At 38.1% G+C, this 26,603-nt stretch overlaps 1 pseudogene; it reads left to right on the top strand.

Moving 5' to 3' along the window:
- Positions 1–14,124: 14,124 nt before the first annotated feature.
- On the top strand, positions 14,125–14,996 carry LOC138156029 (large ribosomal subunit protein uL4m pseudogene; annotated as a pseudogene).
- The last annotated feature ends 11,607 nt before the right edge of the window (positions 14,997–26,603 follow it).

Raw genomic sequence — 26,603 nt, forward strand, 5'->3', positions numbered from 1 at the left:
GATGCTGGGGAACTTGCTTCTCAGAGAATCATGATGTAAGGCAAATGCCTAGGAGAGCCTGTAGAGCATGTATAGACAGACATTCATAACTGGTTCTGGTTGACTAACCATGTGGTATAGGGGAAACACTCATAAAAGTATTTCATCCTCAGATATCACTTTTGCCTCAGTTCTTGGGGGAGCTCAGTGACTCTCTTGCTCATGGGTTCAGGTGAGAGATTATGTGGCCAGGTAAAAGGCATGAGAGCCTTCTTACCTCTGAGGCTCTGACCTGTTGAGGCTCCTAGAAAATGGCCTTTCACATTGGGCTTTTTACTTGTTATTCTAAATTCTAATTGTGAGGAGTGTAGGCTACAAAACCTGGGAATTATAGAAAAGTCAAATAACTGAGCTACTGAAATCTGGGAGTCAGAATCTTGGCTGGATTTTGCAGCCAGTCTAGCACTGATACCCTCCCAAGGAGAAAAAAAGGAGCGAACTCTGGGAATGACTTTTGGACTTGAACTTTGTAGGATTATTGTTATGTAGGAAATGAGCTATGTTTTTATTTTACTTCCCCAGAGACTGAGGTGGTACAGGGAGAGTAGCCTTCTGAGGTCTTGGGGGAAGGAGAGAAAGCTGAGTCCTAGAGAATGGAAGTATGCTAGAGTCAGGATGTATCAGCAAATGCTGCAAATCAGAGCTTGATTTATCAGGTTTTGGTTTTTTGATTGTCTAGACTTAAGAAAGTGAAAAAGAAAATGTTTATAAAACCAGTTAGCTTTAAAAGTGTGCTGACATTTTCAGGGACCCAGTTCTTAAATATTTATTAACATACCCTAGGAAGCAACCAAAGTCATTCAGGAAAATATTGGTACTTCTTTTGTACCTTTCTACCACACTAATGGAGGGTATATTTGGGGAATAAATTTGTTCTAAGTCATGCTTTTGGCATGTATCCCCATCTATCTCTTTGGCATTGAAAGAATTGGTTATTTTTCTATCATATTAATCATCAATTATTAAATAAACCTTGAGGTTTTTCCTTTTCTATTCCCTCATTCAGGGATCAGTCCCTGTAGGTCTTTCAGCCAGTCTTTGAAGGACAAGGCTGGTAGATGAGATTGCCCAAATCTTCTGGGTACATATCTTCAATCTAGAAGACCTTACTTCCAGAAAACCCAACTAGAAGACCTTATTTCTGTTTAGAGTGATCTACAGAATCTAATCTATGTGCATTCCAGCCCTAAAGTATTAAGTCCTTCATTGAAGTCTAGGGGAATTCAGATCACAAAGGAGAAAATCAACCTGAGTGATGTGGGAAGAGATGGACTCTTTTGTCCAGATTGTTGGAGGCAGCTGAATCTCATGATCAAACCACATTCTCATCAGGAGAAGCTGAAGACTTTTAGCCCACTCTCTCATTGATGTGTCCACCCCCTCATTAATTATTCATCAGTCAGGTTTGATTTTCACTTGTCAGGGGCACTTTCTTTTAGAAAGGTATTTAAGGCTTCGGTGATCTCCATAGTTTTGTCTTTGGTTACCAAAACCATTGGCTGCCAATTTATTGATTATCAGCTAGCTTAATGAATAAAAAAATTATTAATTATCCAGAAATTCTGTCTCATGGGCTTTTCATTTGTCTCAGCATCTTTTGTTATTCATTCATATGTCAAGGTGATTTTCTGTTAGTTCTGACCATGTCATATCTCTCTCCATCCCTCCCCCAGTGGCTCCCTATTCCCTCCAGGCCCAAATACAAACTCTTTTCTGACATTTAAACCTCTGTACAACATGTCTCTTCCCTCCCTTTTTAGACTCATTAAAAATAGCTACATTTTTTTTATGTCACCTGAATTTTCCCCAGTTTTCTTCTTTCTTCCTCTTCCAAAGATCCATCTCATATGACAATGATATTTTTAAAGGAAAAAAAGAAAAAGAGGAAGAAGAATATAAAAAGAAAAAGTGTATGCAATGTACCATACTCTAGTACCTCTCACTTCTACAAAAGCAGAAAATCTGGATGTGTTCTTATACTTCTTTGGGGCCAGGCTTTTTCTTGGTAATGTTAAATATTCATTTTTATTAATTTATGGTTCTTTCCATTTACCTTGTTGTAGTCATTGTGCCTATTGTTTTCTTCTTCTGCTTTCTTCATTCTGTATCAGTTCATGCAGGCTTTTCTATGCTTTTTTTGTATTTTTTTTCATTTCTTACAGCACAGCATAATTAATTTTTGCCACTTCCCAATCAATGAGTACCCATTTTGTTTCCAGTTTTTTGCTACCACAAAGTCTTACTAAAATATATATTGGTTTATATTGAGCCTTCCTTTATCTCGACCTCTCTGGGGTATAAGCCTAAAACTAAACTCTGGGTCAAAGGGTATGGACATTGTAGTCATTTTATTTGCATCATTCCAAATTGCTTTCCAAAATGGCCATACTTTTTTGTAGTTCCAACAATATACTAGAGTGCTTATCTTCCCAAGATATCTCTAATGTTGACTATTACCATGTTTATCATCTTTTCTAATTTGCTCAGTCTGGTAAAACCCAAACTTTGTTTTCTCTTTTTAGCTTTCATGCACTTTACTCCCCTCTATGTACTCTATGATACAGTTACACAAATCTACTTGCTGTTCCTCAAACACAACACTCCATCTTCTCTCTTGAAGTCATTGTTCTAGCTGTCATCCATACTTGGAATGATGTGCCCTTCACCTCCACATCATGGCTTTCTCTAAGACATAGCCTCTCATCTAATCTGTATATATCTTTTAATGTAACTTATTTTTTTTTGTTTTTTTTTTTATTAGAATGTGAGCCTCTTGAGGACAGAACCTGTGTTTTTTCCCTTCTTTGTATCCGCAGATGTTAGCATGGTGCCTGGTACACAGCAGACATATTTAATAAATGCTTACTAACTGATCCAGTCAAATTCATTTTCCTTGTACATTTTGTTTCCTTAGTTTAGTTTGTTCAGTCTTGAAATTGCAACTGAATTTTCTTCTTTTAATCTTTCTTTTATTTTTAAAAATTATATTTCCAACTATGGTTTAATGTAGGCATGAAAAGCAGTTTAGAATAGTAGAGAGAGCACTGGCCTTGAGAGCAGGAAGACTTTGATACCTACTTGTGTCACTATGGTCAAGTTATTTAACCTCACATTCTACTCTATGCGAATGAAGTCAAACTCAAACAGAAATGGGGTCCACTAATCTGTACAGAAGGATTCACATAGACCTTATATTAACTTAATTTTAAAATGTAATAATATCTGTATTGTATGTTTATGTATTGTGTTAAATATTTCTAAATTACATTTTAAACTGGTTCAGGGCAACTCAGGAGTATTGTGGATTGCTTGTGGCCCATGATTGACACCTTTACTCTAGGAAACTCTTTAAGACTGTAAGTTGCAGGGAAGATGTTTACTTATTGGTAGAGGGAACTTTCTCACATGGGGATTCCCTCTACCAATGAAATAGCAAGACTAATCTTTCTCCTCCATACCTTATTCTAAATTAATGATTAATTCCATCCTGAGAGTATTGGTCAGTCTTGCTTATGGTGCACAGGAATATAAAATATAGGAATATAAGAATAAGAACTTTTAGAAAGGAACAAGGAAGTTGTTGATGACTGCTACAGATCACACATTTCTCTGTTCTTGATGCCCAAAGAGATGACCATGATAGTAAAGGGGGAAGGAGAAAGAAAGGAATATCTCTCCCAGTGGTTGGGTCACTTAGCCTAGGGGAGTTAAGACCACTCAGAACTACATTTTAATTATTATATAGCCTTCTGACATGCAGTCTACAAAATCCCTGACCAGTGGCCAGCCATTCTTTTTCTGAAGACCTCCATTGGGAACTCACTTCAATTTACTTCCAGTTGAGGTAGTCCATTCAACATTTGGACAGCTCTAACTATCTTCCTTATTTAGAATTGAAATTTGCCTCCTCTTAACCTCTATGCTTTGGTCCCAGTTCTGACCTAAGACTATGCAGAATCCATCCTTCCTTGTGCCAGTTCTTCAAATAAGTGAATATAGTGGTCATGTTTCCCTATGTCTTCTCTGCTCAAGACCCAAGATAACCAATTCTTTCAGTTGATCTTCTTGGAATAGTATCATATTCTTATATTCCTAGTTCTCTGGATGCACTCCAGTTTGTTGAAGTCCTTTCTAAAATGTGATACCTGAAATGTGATGGCCAGAACTGAATATAACATTCCAGCGATAGTCTGATCAACCAACCAACGAGTAAATCAACTTGCATTTACTAAGTTGCTACTACGTGCTAGGCACCTAGGGAATACATCATGTGTACTGGAAATACAAAGAAAGGCGAAAAAAAATGATCTCATGAAACTCATAGTCTAATAGAGAGATGACATGTAGATAACTATGTGTAATAGGAATGGGAATTTGAAGATCTTCCCTGCCCCTTAATAGGCCGAATATAATCACATGCAGCCTGTGGTGGGAGAAGTTTGCAAAACGGGTGGAGCAGAGCTGAGAGGAAGCTGGGAGAGCAACTGGAATGGAGGGAGGAGAGAGGACACAAGCAAAGAGACAGCTAGGCTTGTGAGTGTTTGTGGCAAGACTTTGGGATGGTATTGCTTTCTGCAGTGTTATTGTGTATAGATTTCTTTGCTGCTAAGATGAATTCAGTTTTCTGGTGTTGGGATTTGCTTTTCTGATGTCTGAATAAATGTTTTGCTTCTGTTTTCTAAATGGAGAGTCTGTATTTTGTGATTCAGAATTACTCTGGCATATTCAAAATAGCTGTAGTGCTGTGAATATTTCCTTGGCAATGCACTATGTACAAACAAGATACAGACAGAATAATGGCGGGGGGAGGTAGTCTCAGAGGTAAGGCATTAAGATAAAGGAGGATTGAGAAAGACATCTAGCAGAAGGTGAAGCTTTAGCTGACACTTGTTCAGATTCAATGGGATTGTCATTTCCCTTTTTTTTCTGGATACCTCGCCTTAATTAACACAGAAAGAATGTGGTTCCAGAAGTGGCCTGGGCAGGGAAGGGGAAACTAAGTTTCCTATGAATCCTATGAATTCATTCCTATGAATCCAAACTTTCTATGAGGTTGTTCTTGATGATATGCTTGGGAGCCCCAGTACCCTCTCCTTTGTGGCAGGTCCCACTTACAACTAGCTGAAGGTTCTGTGTTCTTACTTTCCATTACTCAGAATATGTTTCTTCTTTAAAGAGTTTTACAATGTTATTTCAGAGGTTACTCAAGAGTAGTTCCTTGAAACCTCTTTAAGTCACTTATGTTTTCTAAATGGAAAGGCAAAAAGACAGTACAGAAATAGAGACTCTTTGGAGCCTGTAAAACGCAGTTAAGTGTCATCTACTGTGTCAAAGGAGTGGAATGCTTTTCCTTAGACTTTTTTCTTCCAAAAAATCAGTTGATAAATTTCAGAGGGCTACTCATGGCCACATGAATGGGCTTAAGTTTCTTCTGCCTGTGAAGAGAAAATGATTTTGTAATAGGCCAGATCTTATTGGGACCAAGTTGATATCTCAGGGTCCAAAATGAAAAGAAATGAGACACTGATCGACCATTCAATGATTGACAAAAGGAAGGAAATAGGGGATGCAGTGGCCAGAAGTTAAAGAAGACCTGAGTTCAAATCCAGCTTAAGATACTTACTAGCTGTGTGACTCTGGGCAAGTCATTTAATTTCAATCTATCTCAGTTTCCTCAACAATAAAGCAGGGACTATAATAGCACTTAGTTCCCAGGGTTGTTTATCATCAGGATCAAATGAAACATTTTGAAGCACTTGTTATAGTGCTTGGTACATAGTAAGTGCTTTGTAAATACTCCTTTTCTAACTTCCATAGCCCAGAAAAGATACTAAACAAGGATACAATACTCCAACTTATGTAGATGGCCAGGCCCCTCCTTGGCAGCTGGATGGCACAGTGGATAGAGTACTGGGCATGGAATCAGGAAGATATGTCTTCCTGAGTTCAAATCTGACCTCAGACACTTAGTGGCTGTGTGACCTTGGGCAAGTCACTTGACCCTCTTTGCCTCAGTTTTCTAATGTATAAAATGTGCTAGAGAAGAAAATTACAAACAACTCTAGTATCTTTGCCAAGAAAACCCCAAATGACGTTCCAAATAGTTGTACATGACTGAGAATGACTGGACAACAAACTTCCCCCCTTCCCTTAGTGAATAGTTGGGGAAAATGACCAGTATGGAAGGAATACTGGACTAAGAATAAAAAAACAAACAAACCCTGGATTCTAGCCCTGACTCTATTACTAATTATAGTTATATGACCTTGGACAAGTCACTTCCCCTCTATAGGCTTCAGCATTGTCCTTTGTGATAAAATCTGGATTGAAATACATTCTCTATTTCCTTCCAAGTATGATTGGTCATACTTTCCCAGTAGGCCAGGTATATGATTAATAGTAAGTCTGATAGTTCAGACAGGTATAATTTCCCATACATATAATCCCTGCTGCCTAGGAGTCTAAGGGTGGTAGACCTCTTGAGGTAGGAAGTACTGAAATGTAGTGGGTTAAGTTAAGTATCTGCACTAAGTTCGGTATCAATATGAAGAATCAGGTTGTCTAAGGAAGGGCAAACTGGCCCAGGTATGACATGGTGCAGGTTCCCATGCTGATAAGAGTGGGACTGACCCATGATTAGCCTTGTACTTCCAACCTGGGTGACATAGGGGAATTTAGGCATTGAAAAAAAAATAGCTCATGTCTCCTTGATGCTTTATGATGACATTCATGTAATTTGAAGTTCATAATTTCCTTGTGAGGTAGGCAGCAAAAATGGAATCAGCCACATTTTGTATGTGAGGAGCTTCAGGCCCAGAGACATTAAATAATTTGGTCAAATTTACTTTTTTAGTCAATTTGGGGGCTGGAATTCAAACTCATGTCTCCTGATTTCAAGTCAAGTTCTCTTCCTAATATTCTAAATTCTATTTAAATAAATCTCAATTCTCAAAGCTTAAAATGCTTGTAAAAATGTTCCAATCATCACATGCCTGTATGTCTTGTTCAAGAGAAAAGAGACCAGGTCTTGGTATTCAGTGTGATGGTTTGTGAAGAAGTTTTCATTTAGAGGTAGAGTTCTGTCCCTGCCAATAACTAGTCATGTGACTTTGGGCAAATCAATTTATCTTCTTTGAGGCTCAATTTCCACATTTGTAAAATGGGGATAATGATATTGATGCCATAGAGTTCTTCAGAGAGTTGTTGTGAAGGACGCACTTTGCAAACCTGAAGCCTTGCTAAAAATATGAATTGTTACTCTCTTCCCCCTCCTCTCTCATCTGGGAATAGTTGGTTTCCTTCCTTTGGACATTTTTGCAGAATAGAGAGATGACCCTTTATTGAGCATATTGTAAATGAATGTTATAAATAAAAGTTTTCTTCAAGTGTGATTGGGAAATATGGTCTCTGAGGCCCTTTCCGATCCTGAAATTCTGCGATTTTTATTCTGATGGAATGAACTGATCAATGTTGGATAAAGGATCCCTAGGAAATCATTATTTCTTTCTCAAATTGCCAGTGCCTGTTGCTAGATCCAAAACTCAAATCTTCAAAGGATCTGGGTTCAAATTTCTTCTCTGCTACTTACTACATGTGTAACCTTCAGTAAATCACTTGCCCTCTCCAAATGCCAGAATATAACAACTCCTAGCCTCAGTTTCTTCAACTTTAAAATGGAAACAATTATATCGCCTTCCTTGCAGGGTTATGAGAATCAAATGAGATAGCATGTATAAAATGCTTTGAAAGCTTCAAGGCTTCATAGAAATTCTAATAGATGTATGTGGATATTTATATGTATATATGTATGCATATATATCTATATGCAAAATTTGGCTAGGCATATATACAAATTTGTATATGTTTTTATACACGTATTTATAAATCATATCTATAAATCAAATATAAGGTTACCATGGAGGGGAAGGCACTAACTGTTGAATGGGGACATGGACAGTCTCATGCAAAATAAAATGAAATGATATTCCTTTTAAAATATTAAAGATATAAATCCTGATGTCCTAGGGAAAAATCTATGCAAATCACCAACCACATGTGTATCTCATCTAATCCTGATATGTATTAGCTTTCTTGTGAACACAACTGTTTGTGGGTCCTTCCTTACCTGGCAGTTCCACTTTGGCCTCCTGGTAAAGGACTTGAAGATACCTCCCTCTACTGACTTTCCATTCTAGCCTTCCTCTGAAGACATTACATTTATTTTTTCTATTTCTTTCTTCTCTATGAATGACCAGGTTTATATACTGAATATGAATCATACTCCATGGACTCTAAGAGCTAAGTTGCTAAATTGGCCATCAGGGACAGGGATGAGATAACTCTGGTGGGAGTGAAATTGGTGTGGAGCCATTAATGAGGTCTGGCTATTGAGTCAGGATACTGACTTAGCTGTACAGCACACAAACTAGCTCAGCAGGTAGTTTCCAAAAAGGAGTTCTAGATATGCTTTAAGTAATGGCACTACCATTATAGTAACTGGATAAATTGATATAAAGTCATGAAGAAAGAAATGAGCAGAACTAGGATAACAATTTATACAAACACAACAGAATCAAGACAACAACTCTGAAAGCTATAAGAAGTATGATCAGTACAATGACCATTCAATATTCCAGAGGATCAATGATAAAAGATGCTTTCCATGACGGAGAAGTGATGGATATAGGGTACCATATGAGACAATTTTTGGCAAACACCCATTGGGGGAATGCATTTTGCTTGACTGTGAATATTTGTTATAAGAAATTTGTTTTTCTTTATTTTTTCATTGTAGGGTGAGGTTGGGAGAGAGAGAAAATAGATTTCTGTTAATTAAATATATGCATATACATGTATATTTTTAGATAGAAAGCTGGCATGCTACAGGTGTGAAATATTGCATGATCTTTCAAATAAAATTACTCTATTAGTTTTACTTACCTCTTTTACTTTATTGCAAGAGATCTCTCATGAAGGGGAAGTAATCTGTAAATGTCTGTAATTTAAAAACAAAATACATAAAAAATTAATGAATTTAGAAATAATACATGCATGAACCATTCCATATGAAGAGGTAACATTTATTTGGATTTAGAATTCCTGGTATATTTGGTTAAAGAAAGTCACATTATTCCAAAGTTTAATTTCATGTTCAATATGGTTTAGGAATATAAAAATTATAATTTATATAATTAATTTATATGAATCAAATATTTCTGCATAGTTTTAATTATTAGGAATTTTTTTCCTTAGACCATGTCTCAATCTATTTCCCTAGATCTTTCTCTCATTCTGCCTTCTGGGTCAGGCAGAACTCCATACTTGAAGATAGCAGTCATTTCTTCTTGAAGTCTTCTCCACTACAGATTAAACAACCTCAGGTTCTCCTACAACTCCAGTATGACATTATCTGGAGTCCTTTCAACATCAACATACCTAATATCAGATGATAAAAAGACTGTGTTTTAATAACACCCCAAACAATCAATAGATTAGTAAAAAATATATTATCTAGCTTTTGGTTTTATACAAGGTCATGCCACTAGTTCAATGGTTTATTCACTCTCCTCCCCAATTTAATTCTTCATTTAGCTATCTTATAGACATTGCTATAACCCTCATATATTCTAGGAGTCAATGTTTCATCGTTTACTTTTCACAGTAAATGAATCATTAACCTGAGCTCTGCAACTTGTCTTCATTCTGTTTCCTACTTAATTCATTAAAGCTCAGCATCTGTGCCAAGATGACTTGACTTTCTCTCCTCCTCCTCTCCTTCATTAAAATACAGTAATTATACCAATACTATTGCTCTTCCCAGAGCTCATTCTAAAATCGTTCTCCAAATGCTACTGCTGCTGTTGATTGGCACCCAGAGAACACAGACCCTCTATACAAGTTATTCTGCTTATAGAGAACCATCAAGGTTTTCCTAGGAGGATAGGTTATAGACAATACCACCAGCATTTTAAAAGATGAAAGGAAATGAAAAAAGAATGGAGAGTAAGAAAATAGCAGATCCAGAAGGGACCTTAGGAACTATTTAGTCCAACTCTTGTGAGTAAGAATCATGTCATGTCAAAAAATGCATTCCTGACACTGAGCATTGTGCTTTATATTAATGGGATAGTGACTGAACCTATGATTTTTTTTTAGAGTAGGAAACTCCCAAATGAGGAAACTCTCTACCAATACAGGTTGGCACCTTCAATTTATAGTCTTATAGAATTGTCTAGGGTACTGTGAGGTTACATTATTTCCCCAGGGCTTTACAGTCAATATGTGGCAGGGACAGGGCTTGAATCCAGGTTCTCCGTGATCTGAGACAAACTCCCTACTGACTATTCCATGCAGGCCCTTTTTATATAGATAACTAGTATTTGGATAGCAATCTGAAATCTTCAAAGTGTTTCATATACAGACTTTCACTGAAGTCTCACGTCAATTCTGTGATTGTAGGTACTATAACTATCATCACCCCCATTTTACAGAGAAGGAAACCAAGATTTAGAGAGGTTAAGTGATTTTCCTTGGTTATGTAACAGTGTTTAAAGTGGGGTGTAAAACCAGGTCTTCCTTATTCCACATGGAGTAAGTACTCTGTCCTCTACACCAAGTGTTTTTAACCTTTTGTGTGTGTCATGGGCCCCTTGGAGGTCTGGTGAAGCTTATGGACCCCTTTTCATAATGATGTTTTTAGAAGCAAAAATAAAATATGGAAGATTACACAATCAGTTATACTGAAATAGTATATCTGTCTATCTATCATCTATCTATCTATCTATCTATCTATCTGTCTGTCTGTCTGTCTGTCTGTCTATCTATCTATCTATCTATCTATCTATCTATCTATCTATCTATCTATCTATCTATCTATCTATCATCCATCCATCTATCCATCTATCTATCTAGTTTACTTATCTCTATCCATCTCATGAACCTCAGGTCAAGAACCTTTGTTATATTCAATGTTTTAAATTGAGTCCCTCAGTTTGCAGACAGGACCCAAAAAGAGAGGAAGTGACTTGCCCACAGTTTTATAATTTTCCAAAGAAGGGTTGGCACTAGAACCTTAGTCTCCTGATTCCAAGTCCATATTATTTGCTTGTATTCTATGTAGTCTTTATGGTAGGTGGGAGAGCAAGTCATGAATCTATACCTTAAATTATTGAGTATAAATCAATCCAAGAGAACAAACTATCTCTTACCTTTTCTGTAATCAGTCAATGACTTATATGCAGGAGACCTAGTAATTGATGTTAGAAAAAGTCATAAGATCTTAGGGTCTAGAATTGAAGGGGCCTCAGAGATCACTGAATCCAACCCTTACATTTTACAAAAGAAGAGACTGAAGTCCAGAGAAGAAAAGTGATTTGGTTAGGTCACACAGGAATTAACAAAGACAAGACTAAACCCAGGTCTTTTGACTTTAAGGTTAGGTTACTTCCCATCTCACCACATAAAGGAAGTTCTTGTCTTTGAATGAACATTCTTTTAAGATGGATTTTTATTGATATCTTTTGTTTTAATATCACTTAGATTTTCCCCATCATTTTTCCTTTCCCCCAGAGAACTATCCCTCAGAACAAGGAAATTGTTTATAAAGAAAGAAAAAAAAGGAGGAAGAGGAAAAAATTCAGTAAAACCAACAAATACAGTTAATAAATATGATGTTATATGTAGTGTTCCACTATTATGGATTGTCACCTCTGTAAAGGCAGGGGACTTCTCATATTTTTTTTTTGAGTATGAGTTTGTTTTTTATAATTTCTCAACAGTTAGTTTTGGTTACTTTGTGTTAGTTGTCCCTTGTAGTTACATTAAGGTAGTCATGGTAAATGTTGCTTTCATGTCTCTGCTTTCTTTATTTTGCATCAGTTATGTGAGTCTTTTCATGTTTCTCTGTATTTATCATTTTCTTATAAGAGAAGGGGTAGCTAAGCTAAGTGGTACAAAGGATAGAATGTTGGACCTGGAGTCAGGAAGACTCCATTTTCTAAGTTCAAATCTGGTCTCAGCTGCTTATTAACTGTGTGACCCTGGGCAAGTCATTTCACCCTGTTTGCCTTAGTTTCCTCATCTGTAAAATGAACTGGAGAAGGAAATGACAAACCATTCTGGTATCTTTGCCAAGAAAACCCCAAGTAGGGTCATGAAGAGTCTATAAACAAACAACAGCAATTTTCTTATAGGACATTAATATTTAATTGCATTCATGTATCACATTTGTTTGGCCATTTCTCCAAGTGATGGTTAAATACTTTATTCTCACTTTTTTTTTTTACCAGGAAATGTGCTGCTATAAACACTTTGGTTTATAGGGAGGCTTTTTTTTTTGGTCAATGACTTCCTTGGGGTTGAAATGATCAGATTGTTTCTATGTCTTTTTTTTTTAATTGGTCCTATTTACAGTTAATTGATTTTTTTGTCCTGTTACTGCCTAAGTCATGGTTCTTTGTCTAAGAACTTAGTTGAGAAACTCAGCTATCCTGTAATGAATTAAATTTAGAAATCCAGTTCTTCTGCTAATTATTGTTTTATTCTTGCCTGAAAGGAAACCTGATATTCTTAAAGGATGTGGGTGGACACCAGGGATTCTGGTTTAGTATCTTTATACAACAAAGCAATCTGGATTTTTATCTAAAGAAATCTTGTCCACTATCTCTAACCTTGCAGATAGACTCAAACAATGAACATTTCTTAGTCACAGTAGGGAAAGAGAGAATTATGGTTAGCCCCTCATTCCCAATTTTCAACCAATCATATTGTTTCCCATGCCTGAGCTCTGTAATCAATCATACTGATTTAACCATGATGTTGAGCTTTTGTAACCATTCATAACTTGTTCCCCACCTGCAAAGTCCTGTTCTTTGCTCTGTGCCTCCCAAAACTATAAAGGAGAGCCATTCCTCCTCATTTAGGGTCTTAGATTTGCTGAGGAAACTGAAATCCGATTTATTGGTAAATTCATGCTTTACTAATAAATTGGTCATACTCAGAACTGTGTGTCTCAGTCTACCTTAATTATCACTGTTACAGGGTATATGCTTAGCAGGGAAATTTCTGCAACAAGAAGTATGAATATTTTAGTCACTTTATATGTATAATTCAAAATTGCTTTCCATAATGGCTTTACCAATTCACAGCTCCATCAACAATGCCTTAGTGTGAGTTTTTCTCCATAATTCCTCCAACATTGATTATTCTTGTCTTTGCCCATTCTTGGCATTTTGCTGGATATGAGGTGAAACCTTAGCATTATTTTGATGTATCATTACAATCTATTTTTATTAATGATTTAAAAATTCTTTCATATGACTGTTGATAGTTTGCAATTCTTCTGAGAATTGGTTACTCATATCTATTTATCACTCTTCTTGTCCTTGAGTTAAAATTCTAATGGTTGAGAGACAAAAGATAAGGAGTATATATACAAAGAAATATATAGGCAAATTCTTATTGAGGCAGTTGTAATGAACTTTACAACTCAACAACTCAAATGCCCTTGACTCTCTTCTCCTTTGTTCCAGGGAAATATATCCTTAAACCATCAAAATTTGTGGCCAACTTGATCATCAAACATGCATAGACACTAATGTTCCTTGCTAAGGTCAGCCCCACACCCCCACTCACATCCTAGATCCTGTTTCTTCTCCTATGGAAACTTGTTCCTTTGATCATGTCCTTTCTCTTTTTAATCTTTAGTTTTTGCCTGTCTATTGGTTCCTTCACTGCTGCTTAGAAATCTTCCCAGATCTTCCCACTCACATCTTCCATTTTCAGTCTGACTGCCATGTTTGGAAGGCACTCCCTCCTTGTCTCTGCCTCTTATATTCCCTAGTTTCCTTAAAAGCTCTGATCAAGGGGTGGCTAGGTGGTGCAGTGAATAGAGTGCGGGCCCTGGAGTCAGGAGGACCTGAGTTCAAATTCAACCTCAGACACTTAACACTTACTAGCTGTGTGACCTTGGGTAAGTCACTTAACCTCAATTGCCTGCTTTCCTCCCCTCCAAAAGGCAACAAAACAAAACAAAACAAGGCCCCCCAGGAAGTTGCCTCTCCCTAGGTGTAGGAGCCAGGTACCTCTATGTTTCTGATCCGAGCAGCCCTGGGGCCTCAGGGACCCAGTCGAGGCCTAACCTCAGCACGAAGGTCTGTATCTACACTGACTGGTGGAGACCTTGGAAGACAGGAGCATGCATTGACTACAGGCCTTCCAAGCCCCACCACTGTCCATCTGCTCCCCTGTGAGCTCCTGTACACTGGACCCCTGGGTAGAATCCCTCTGGGCCTATGAGGCCATGCACTTGGGCCTGGCCAGACTGCACCCAGATGTGTTCACCATGCCATCCTGTCTGGATGTTCTACATGAGGATGCCATATGGCAGAAGAACTTCAAGACAATGAGTTATGCCAAGACCAAGTCCCCGGAAGAGGTGAGAGGTGGTGGGAGAAAGCCCTGGAAACAGAAAGACTCAGACTGGGCCCAGCATGGGAGCATCCATTCCCCAATCTGGTGCAGAGGTGGTATTGCCCATGGTCCACGGGGTCCAATGAGCTACTCCTACATGTTGTCTATGAAAATTTGAGTGCTGGGCCTCAGGCTGGCCCTGACAGTCAAGATGATGAAGGACAACCTTCATGTGGTAGATTTCTTGGAGCTGCCAACCTCAAACTCAAGATATTCGTTAGACCTTGTTCAGCACTGATGTTAGGGTGACTGTGTGCTCCTTGTTAATGTGGATGAGGAGATGCCCTAGAACATTGTTTCTGCTGTATGCAACCTGAAAACTATCAACCTGGTGCCAGCAGTTAGCCTCAATGTCCACAGTATGCTGAAGCACCAGACCCTGGTCTTGACTCAATACTGTTGCCTTCCTAGAGAAGAAGCTTTTATGGCATGATAAGCACTTCACTGCACTCTTCCAATTCCATCTGCCCTACAGTGACTTCCTTTGAGCCCTCAGTGACTGGGCTTCCCCACTCCTGGTGTATCAGAATAAGAGTCTTTGTCACTTATTAAACAAACAAACAAACAAAAACCAAAATGAAACAAACAAAAAAACCCCAAAAACCTCAGATCAAGAGGTATTTCCCACATGAAGCCTTTCTTGATCCTCCAGCTGATAGTGTTTCCTCCCCATATTACCTTGTATTTACCTATGCACATGTTTCGTGTGAATTCACAGGGGTATGTGTTATTTATCCCAACAGAATGTAAGGCATTTAAAGTCAGGGACCATTTAATTTTTATCATTGTATCTCCAGCATCTAGCCCAGTTCTTGGAATTTTATAAATATTACTCTACTGATCACTTGCCCCTACCATTTTCTTAAGTTGTTCTTTAGCTCTCAATCCTTTCACTATCAAACTAAAAACTGTCTTTATTGATTACTAATATTTCCTCAAATTTCACTAACTTCTCAAATCCTTATAGTCTGGCTTCCAACATGACATACTATTCCCTTGTCTGCATTTTCATCAGTCAGCACACTGGAGAAGACATACAGTGCTATGCATATCTTAGGGAAACCTAGACAATGCAACAGCTGTCCAGGTTTATCTGGGTTTGAAACTTGCAATGCAAACTATGAAATCCAGAAATTCTCCTTAAACCTCAAGGTTTATGGCCAGCCTGATCATCCAGCATGCATGGACCCCAATGTTTCTTTCTTCTTAATATTGTTTTCACCTGGAAGGAGGTAGTAATTATTCATGCTACCATTTACTTGCATATCAGTTGTTCTTTCCCAGTTATCTTGGTAACCAGGTTTGCTCTTGGACTGGCCTAGCTTTCATTTCATAGCACTGATCATACAGAAAGGCTTTATGGTACAGTGGAACTTATTCTGGATCTGAAATCAGAAGACTTGGGTTCAAATCCTATCTCTGTCACTAATTACCTCTGTGCCATTGGGTTAGTTGCTTCACCTCTTGGGGCTGTACTTCCTCATCCATAAACAATCATTTTAGTCCCTAAGATTCTTTCCTTTTCTAAAACATTTTATCTTTTCTGCTTGCATTTATGAAAGAAGGGGTAGGAACTGGAGCAGGAAGGAAAAGAAAGTGTTTCCTGATCTAAAGGAAGAACATTGCCATTAAAAAGGTTTTTCAGGATGAAATCATAGTGCTTTGCCATTTGAAGTGTCTCTGGATGGCTGACCTGAAGGTACAAAATCATCTAACAAGGACTAGAAGGACATAATAGGTCTCCTTGGGTCTTCTCAGAAGCCCATCGATGGATGTCATGGACTCCAGCTGCTATTTTGCCCACCCTATTCTTTGTCCATTGCTTCAAAGTTTTGTTGGTGAACAATTAAGTGCTCAAACTTGAGCTGAGATTTAGTTTTTAACAAGTAACAATAACACAGACCTAGCAACAGACCTAGTCTGATTCTAGACAAGCCTTATTCCAGGCTGATTTTTCAAACTTGGCATTTGATTGGTGCTCTCTTCCTATTTTATTGGGAAGTGAGTAACAGCATCTTTCAGACTCTGAAGCTCCATCATTGTCAGAACGGCATCTTAATGGTTTATTAGGAAGAAACTGAAGTGTTGTTTGGGGAATGAGTCACTGTCCCAGAGCCCATCTTGGTTTACCCAGCCTTAGTAATCCCTCCTCTGCAGGACAGCCTCTGATTGCTTTTTTGAAAGATCCCTATATTTTTACATCAACTACCTTGTCCACTGGGTACTGTGCAGAGTCTTGCTTCTATTTCTGAGTATTGTGTCCTCTTTGGGATTTCTTTCCTTTAATTTCCACTTGACTCTTCAATCCCAGTATTGTCATAGCTTCCAGCCCACAGAAGGCAAATGAGACCATCTCTTGTTAAATTGGGGATTTGAAGAAATGGTCAGGACTGAGACTGAAAATAAAAAAAAGAGTCATCTAAAGTTACTTTCAGTAAGAATTACAAACAGCTATAAAATTATCTATAAACTGAGGGGCTTGGATTAGATGGTCTCTCTTTTTCCTTCTAGCTCTAAAATTCTGTGATTTAAGGTCCCTGAAATCTTTAAATTGTGGTTCAACCATAGGCCCAGCTCTATATAAGATTGTGAAGGATAAAGGTTTCTCCCCCACCCTCCACTCTCACTCATCCCCTCCAGCACTTGGCTCTGATCCTAGGGCCAACAGGGAGAGGAAGTGGGAAGTACCCTGTCATCTAAATAATACAGGCCAAGTTGAGTCCAGATTCAAGCTTGAGCATGGAAAGGGATCTAAGAGGTCAAAAAATTAGACTAGAACTATTTTTATAGGGTGTGATAGTAATGGCAATTAAAGATTCCTCTGTATTGGCTTGGTTTTCAAATTGATTGTGTTAAAACCCAGAGCTTGTTAATCCCACCTGTGGGATGGACTTTTTGATGTGAAAAGAAAGTCCTGAACTGGGAGGAGCTGGTGACGTAGATTTGGAGAGACAAGAGAGAGGCGGAAGACCTTTTTTGGAAGCAACACCTCGTGGAGAGAGAGGCTAAGAGAATTGCTGGTGGCCGCTTTGAATTGCCCTGGACTTTTGAGACCTGCCCCCTGAGCTGCCAAGGACTGAGGAGACATGGCTGTTTTGCTGGTACTTTGTCTGTCTGTTTTGATGTTGTTTTGCCAGATTTGTCCACTGGTGAAAGACAGTCCTGTTGTTGAAGAAGTCCTGGAACCTGGCTTTTGGCTAAGAAGCCCTGAGACTGTCCTGCAGACAGAGAATGAATACTGTCCATTGGTGAAGGACAGTGCTGTTGTTGCAGGGGTCTGGAGACTGTCCTGCAGACAGAATGAATACTGTCCGCTGGTGAAGGACAGTGCTGTTGTTGCAGGGGTTTGGAGACTGTCCTGCAGACAGAGTGAATACTGTCCACTGGTGAAGGACAGTGCTGTTGTTGCAGGGGTCTGGGAACCTTTCTGTTGGTTCAGAAGCCCTGAAGAAGGATTTTCTTGTTGTATGTTTACAGAAATCCTGGGAGAGGGTTTTGCTAATGTTTTCAAGGGTTCTAGGACTGTTCTACAGACAGAGGATGAATTGATGAAGGGACTGGCAATGTATCTTGTGGCCTTGATAAGCCTTGTCTCCCCAGGAACTAAGATTGCTGAGAACTTGCCTGGTGTCAAGATGAAGAAAAGACCTCCATTTGGGTATTAAGTGCTGTGTTTAAACTTGATGTAACTCTGGGGTAGATTCAATTGTGATCCAGGGGTGGGGAACTTTTGACCTTATTGTGCTCTGTGATTGACAAATGAAGGTACTTTACCTATGTTTGGAAACTAATCTCCATTTGAGAAGAGGGGTTTTGTGGTGGACCAAATGAAGGTATAGCCTAGGGGTGGAGAAGTATTTAGAACAGGGACTTTGTAATTGATTGAATGATTGGAAGGTCCTGGGGTGGGGTAGTACTTGGAGATTATTTAATCACACTTAGTAAATGCTGTATTTGGAATGATGTCATGTTTTGATCTTCTCTGTTCTGGGTTTGTTACTGAATAAAATGGAGAGCACCTATGCTGGTATTCTGAACCTTGGGAAGTTGCCTTTCTTTTGGCATTACATTACATAGGGAGAAAGTGAAAAAAAATTTTCCATCTCAACAGATTTAAGGAGATGGAGTCGTAGGTTGGACAGAACTTGAGGTCATCACGTTCAATATACACCCAAATCAGGAAGCCCCTCAACAACATCCCTGAAAGATGCTTTCTCGCACTTAAACTATTTCAAGGTTGACAAAATGCTTTCCAAAGTATAACTCTGTAATGCAGGCATTGTTTTCATTTTATAGATTGAGACTGAACAGAGAAGAAGTTAAGATATACAGTAAAAGTTATATCTAGGCCTTGGATTCAGATTTCCTAACTTCAAGCTCAATGCTGATTTCCTTGTATAATGCTTCCTTGAAGACTTAAAATAGGGGTCTTTAACCTCTTTGTCTTTCTGTCTCTCTCTGTCTCTGTCTGCCTCTTTCTGTATGTGTGTGTATCATAGACTCTTCTGGCAGTACAGTGAAGGTATTGAACTCAGAATGGTTTTGAATTTATAAAAAATCATTTCTACAAAGGAAGCCAATTTTATTGGAATACAGTCATCTATCTATCTATCTATCATCTATCTATCATCTATCTATCTATCTATCTATCTATCTATCTATCTATCTATCTATCTATCTATCTATCTACCTATCTATCTATCTATCTATCTATCTATCTATCTATCTATCTATCTAATCTATCTTTTACAAAGTTCACAGAACCTACTTAAAAATCCTTGACTTAGAATGACAGGGAGCTCATAATCTGACACAACATCTTCTTCTGTTATTGGGCAACTTGATTATAGGAAAATTCTTTCTTAATTTGAGCTGAAATTTGCCTCTTTTAAATTTAGTATCATAGGGTTAGAGCTGAAAGAGAAGCTTACTGATCATCTGGTCTTGCCCCCCTTCCCCATTTTACAAAGAAGGAGTGGGAATCAGTGATTTCTCAAGGGTCATGAAGGCAATAGCAGAATTGGGAGTTGATCCTAGGGCCTCTGACTCACAAACCAGTGCCCTTTCTATACCACAGGATAGCTTGGGAGATCCCTATGGTCTCTTCTAATTCACTGACTGCTACTTCTCCTGCCCTTTGACCATGACATAGAATAAATCTGATCATTCTATGTAATAGCTCTCAGATATTTGAATAATGAAGGAAACAGGTATTTATTAAGTGCCCACTATGTTCCAGGTACTATGGTAAGAGTTTTACAAATGTGATCTCATTTGATCCTTTGAACTGATGTTGAAATAATCAAATAACAAAGAAATTGATTACATTTTCAAAGACAGGAAATTACATTACTGATGTGGGAATGTGAGAATCACTAAGTTGTTTTTGGATGGGATCAGCATTGACTTGCTAGAGCTAAAATAAAAATTAATATACAACTAGAAGATAAAAATTGATTTAAAAATGATGTGAAATTTAAATAACCCCAACATGACCTATTTAAATAAGATACTGACTTCAAAATTTGGGAAACAGATACAGGAATAGATGTGATCACTGATTATTACAACTTGGGAAATTATAACAACTTGGAAAAAGATTAATAAAGAAAAGGAGGGATGGTCATGTAGTAGTAGTGAGGAATGACTGCTGGGTGATCCTCATGTTCCATTGGCATTTCCGAAATGTCAAGAAACATAGAGGAGAGTCTCTATCACTTTGAGCAGATAACCTCTGGTAAATTTATGGCATCAATCAATCAATAATCATTTATTAAATGCCTACCCTATGCCAGCCATTATAGTAGGCTCTGGAGATTCAAAGACAAAAAGACTATATGATCCTGTGGTCAAGGAATTACTTTCTACTAGAGGAGACCACACATTCATATGTAAGTATATACTTAATGATCATTTGCAGGAAACAAACATATAAATATGAGATAGTAAACTATGGCTAGACTTTTTCAGAAAGCAGATAAAATGCTTTGCTAAAACCATAGTTGAGGTCTTTTGAATAGGGTAAAAAGTGGCAGTTATTGCATTCCCCTGAGATAATCTTCGAGACCCACAGTCCTCTTGTTGCCTCTATGAAGTAGAACTTTTGAATATTATTGATGTTAAAAAGTTAGGTCTTTGTTTCAGGGAGAAACTTGAGGCCATTGAAAACATTAGCAAATTTCTCAAATGCAATCTAGCCTATTCATCTTGATGTATTTTAATTTTGGCCAAATTAATTATCTCTCTATAGTGTCTGTCTAGGACATGTGTGTTGATAAATTAGCTATTTGGGCTTTCCATTCAATCACATGACATAGTCTGGATAATAAACTTATTTTTCCCATATGGATAGCTAGGATCAAATAAGAAAATATTTGTAAAGTGCTTAGTACAATGCCTGGAACATAGTAGGCACTACATAAATGCTAGCATTATTATTTATTGGTTAAAATCTTTTGAATAGATTTTTGGATCTCAGTTAGGATATTTTCTAGGATGTAGGGACTTTACACAATCTGTGTAGTGGAGGATCTCACTATCTCTAGGGAATTTCATTTCCCTTTGTTCTCTAATCTGGACTTCCTTCATGATAGTAGTGAGCACCTTTAGTAAGCATAGGTCTCTTCTTTTTATGCTTATAAGCAGGCTATTGTGAGAGGACTAAAGAAGATGATTTATGTAAAGCACTATAGTAGTGTGAAGTATTTTTCTCTTTATATGAGCCAGTGTAGTGTAGCAAATAGAGAGAATTCAGAATGACCTGGATGATCTTCTGAATTTGACTTTAACCAAGTCATTTGACTTTAACCAAGTCACTTAACTTCTCAATATTCTAGACAACACTCTAATATATGTTATAAGTGTCAGCCAATATTGATAGAGGGAATTTGATTATTCAGGAACTCCCTATACTAATGAAATTCAGGCTCAGTCCCTGTTTCTTAGCCATTTATTCTTATTGAACCTTTTTCAAGAATGACTAAGGAAGAAGGACTGGATTTATATAATGCTTTAAGATTTTCTAAGTGCTTTACAAATATAATCTTATTTGATTCTCACAACAGACCTGGGAGGTAGATGCTATTATTCCCATTTTACATTTGAGAAAATTGAGGCAGACGGAGTTTGCATGATTTTCCCAGGGTCACACAGCTGGTAGAATTGGAGGTTGGATTTGAACTCAAGTCTTCCTTACTCTAGGTTCAGTGCTTAATCCATTGTGCCACTTACCTGCCTGCATGACATGGTGTTTAAATCCAGGTCTTCCAATTTCTACATCTTGTCACATTGGCTCTAAAGGTTGACTCAAAGTCAAAAGCCTATCAGTGGCATAGCTGTTGTGAAAGGCATCCCTCTTCAGATACAGGTTGAACCATTACAAACTTAAAAACAGCTTAAAGCTGTTTACAACCCATCTCCAAAGTTCTCTCTTCAGCTTAATTGTACATTTTTATGTTTCATACATTATATGGCCCAGTCAAATTGCTATTCTTGCTAATCTTCCCACATGATGTTTTAGCTCATCTTTCCATGCCCTTGTATATATTTTCTGACATACCTAGAATCTACTCCCTCCTCATTTATGCTTTTTAAAATCCCTTGTTTCATTCAACGCTCAACTGGAGCATCATCTTTTATGTAAAGTCTATCCTTATCCCTACCCTGCTTCCATCTATTAGTGCCCACTGCCATGTAATTGGTTGGTATTTATTTTGAATACATTTTGTATATCTATATCCATATTATCTCTCTATCTATCTCTATGTTGTCTCTATTAATAGGATCTAAGCTTCTTGAGGGCAAATAGCTTAGAGTTTCTTGTTTCACTTTTGTTTTTGCATTCTCAGTGACTGGCACACAGTAAGAACTTAATAAACTCTTCTTGATTGCATGATTGGTTAATTGAAAGATGATTTTTGAGGTTTCTTACAGATCTAAGCTTCTGTGATCCTGGTGCTAAAGTACCTACATCTAGGGTCACTAGGCAACCCTTGCTTAGTTCTCTTCAAGGAGGACATCTTGGAATTTTGCTTTAGATTTTTGTTTTATTATTATTGCAAGCCATAGCAGCTCGAGGTTTCAGAAGCAAGAAAGATTCCCCCTAAACCTTGTGGATTTCTGGCCAATTGCCTATGTTTCATCTTCTTAAAGAGACATGACCCTCTTCTGTAGCATGCAATATGGAATCTTTATACTCAACAGTACCATCTGCAGGCCAATGTAACATCCACCTCTCAGTTTGCTAGCAACTTCAGAAGACTCAGACCCTTCTTGGGTGAGTATGTTATCAGAAAGCTCAATGGAAAAATTGGCAATATCTGGCTCATTTGGTCACATAAACATTGCGCACTTCTCACATGAGCATCTGAAAGTCCAACCTTTGAAGCTGTTTTCAGCATGAATGCGTACTTGCTAAATCTGGATTGCTGTAATTTTCCATCTGCTCACATTTATGAGCTACTAATAAGGAGAATGAAGTAGAAAAGAAGGGAGGGAGCTGGCAAACATGTGCAAAACACTGGCTTACTAGAGCTCTTTTGGAAGGAGAAAATGGAAAAATGATCATTGCTTTCCTCCTTTTTAACACCTCACTCTCCCCATCCTAAAATAGATCTAGTGGTATCTGGGATGGGAAGAGACCTTATAGGTCATCTAATCCAATTTCTCACCCAGTGTGGGAATCTTTTTGGCAGTATCTCTGGAAGATGGTTGTGGTAGTTTTTGCTTGAACAGTATCAGTGATGGAGACCTCTCTACCTCATAACATTGCACATTTCATTGCTGGAAAGCTCAAATAATTAGAAACTTATTTTCAACTCAAATCTGTGTCTGCAATTCTGCTCACTAACCTTAACTCTGTCCTCTGTTGCTCTACAAAATTTACTTTTTTTCCACATTAAAACTATGTAAATATTTGAAGACAGCCCCTTCTCAATGGAGAGCACATTCTACCCTCACCTACATTAATGGACCCCTTTACCCACAAGGACAGTGCTTTGCTTTGTACTAGAGAAAAGGATATTTGATGGAACAATTATTTACAGGGTTGTATCTGCACACATCATCATATGGAGCTCTAAGTTTACTATATTTGCTTACAAGGTCAAGTCTCAGAGTCCTGAGTTTGTTTTTTTTGAGGCAATCGGGGTTAAGTGACTTGTCCAGGGTCACACAGATAATACATGTCAAGTTTCTGAAGTCAGATTTGAACTTAGGTCCTCCTGACTTCAGGGTCTCCTGACTTCATCACTGTATCACCTGGCTACTCCTACCACAGTCTTGAGTTTTTGAGCATTCATTGTGTCCATATGCAAGCCATTCTATCTTTCCTAGTTCTGTGACTTCCTAGATTCCTATCTAATCTAAGAATTAACTAGTTTAGCTCCCCTCCCACCATTTTGGTTCCCTGATTTCTTTTCTCTCCTCAGAGTTGGTCCCCTAAACTTACTCATACATGCTAAATTTAGAAGGGATCTCAAAGGCTAACTAATTTAACCTTTTTTTTTTTAAAGATAGAGAACACAGAACCAGGGAAATTAAACTGTTTAGAGAAACACAGGAATAAATATCATAGTTGGAATCTGAATACAGGTTTTTTTGATTTATCAATATTTGTTTAGAATCAATTGAATTATTACAACAATGAAAATGAAGGAGACAGTGTTCTTTTTCAGCTTTTAAGTGGAGGGTCCTCTCTGCTGGAATCTTTCTTTCCAGTAGAAATACCTATCTTGGGGAAGCACTTTCAGCATCCCATTTTAAAAATCCAAGATGGGGGAAGTGGAGAAAAAATACACTTATATTAATTACACTTATTTATATTACTATATTGCATCCCTCCTATTCCCTCCAGTAGCCAGAATGAAAGGTTCTGAAGCAAGGCAGGGGAAAAGCATACACTGCAAGCTTTAAACTTGATAGAGTTGGAGATAAAGTAAGAGATAGAGTAAGACATAAAATACTGTCATTCTTTTTAATTCCCTCATTTTTACAGCTAATGCTGTGTAACTTTAAAAACAACAACAACTTGTTTACTATAATCCCCTGGTGCTATTCAGCTCTCTACTTCCCACCCCCATTCTTAACACCTGAAATTATAGAGAATACATGGGAAATATGTACTGACTATACATGGGGTGACTTTTGTAGGAAATGTTACATACATATTTTGTTCTTCATGTTATTTTTTTGTGCAGAAAATTTAGGACCTCAGTTTCCTCATCTGTAAAATGAGGGAATTGAGTTATATGACTCAAAATCATTCATCTCTAAATCTATGATTTTTTTGCCCCAAGTTTCTGGTCCCATTCCTGGAATGAAGTTACTTCTATTGATCTATCCTGGATTACCATCTACTGTGATTTCCTATAGATATATGTTTTTTTTTTTAAAGCAATCAGGGTTAAGTAACTTGCTCAAGGTTACATGGCCAGTTATTTCTGGCTGTGGTGCTGAGTATCTGAGCCCAGGATTCGATCCAGGTCATCCCGACACTGGAGCTGGTGCTCTTACTCGCTGAGTCACCTCGCCGCCCCTAAGCAATTGGGGTTAAGTAACTTGCTCAATGTTACATGGCCAGGTGTTCCTGGGTGGGTGCTAAGTGTCTGAGCCCGGGATTCGATCTCCAGGTCATCCCAACACTGGAGCCAGTGCTCTTACTCACTGTGCTACCTGGCTGCCCTGATCTATGTTTCTTTATATGGCCCCAGTCTCCTGGTTCTGTTCATTTAGTCCCTTTTCTGCTGCTACCCATGTTCCTGCTGTGACAATGTTAAGACTAGGGTGATGCAAGTGCAAGTTGGGAGAGGAGAATCATTATATTTCTTATCTCAACTCCAATCTCTTTACAATTGTAGGAGTGACCACAGAGAGGAGCTGGCCTAAATGCAACTAATAATGGTGATTATAGCTAACATTTCTCTAATGCTTACTATGTGACAGGCATTGAATTAAGTGTTTTATAATTGTTGTCTCATTTGATCCTCACAACAATCCTGGGAGGTAGAGCAGATGCTATCATTATCCCCATCATAGATGAGGAAACTGAGGCAAAAACAGATTAAGTGTCTTACCCAGGGTCATACAGCTATTAAGTCCAGGGTCAGATTTGAATTCACGTTTTTCTGATTCCAGACCCAGTGCTCTATCCACTGCTCTATGTAGTGATAGAACTGGACAGATATAATTAAACTGACTGATGGTTAGGAAAATGAGGGAAAAAAGAGGGAGGGGGTGGAGCAATGGTATAAAGAAGACACAAAGATAGGGCTAAAGCCCCCACAAAAAGATTCAAGTTCCCTCAGGATCTATTATATACTAGGCTCAACAGGGAGGTGGAGAGACCATTGTACTTGGTGGTTAGAGGACCTGGGTTCAGGCCTTAGCTTGAATTTTATTAGTTCTACGACCCTGAGCAGGTCCCTTCACTCCCACCTCTCCTCTCCAACCCCCAGACCTTCAGTCTCCTCATCCATAAGACAGACATATCATTTGCACTACTTGCTATTTCCCATACATGACAGGTGATTTTGTGTCTTTCAATAGTCTACTTCTTCCCCTAGTTCATACCTAGAGTACTCTTCCTCCTCACCTCTACCTCTCAAATCCCTAGGCTTACCTTGGACAGCTCCTATAAGACTTTTCTAACTGTACCAGTTATTAATGCTTCCTCACTTCCCCTAAACTACCTTGTAAATATTTTGCACTTGTGTATATGTGCTTAGCATGGTGCATAGTCCAGAACAGATACTTAAAGAACAGATACAAATGCTTATTGACCATTGACTGACTCCAGGTAAAACTCACTGAGGGCAGGAAGTATTTTGTTTTTGTGCTCGAATCTCCAGTGTCTGGTTCAATGCCTGGCTTATAGTAGGCATTTAACAAATGCCTGTTGAGTTTGTTGTCTTGAATTAAATCATATTACTTAGCTCACAAGCTGGTTATGTGCTTAATAAAATTTGAAGCATTGTAGAAATGTGAGTTATTCATATTGTCATTGACTCATCTAGAGTGCTCTCAAGATTGTTCGGCTTCTACGTGGTTCGTAGAATGCAAGAGGAACTAATTAAAATCTTAGAACTAAAGATGGTTAA

This window comes from Petaurus breviceps, unplaced genomic scaffold (genome assembly GCF_028583685.1).
Source record: "Petaurus breviceps papuanus isolate PSGF00001 unplaced genomic scaffold, PetGlider_PUasm1.0 98, whole genome shotgun sequence".
Lineage (NCBI taxonomy): Eukaryota > Metazoa > Chordata > Mammalia > Diprotodontia > Petauridae > Petaurus > Petaurus breviceps.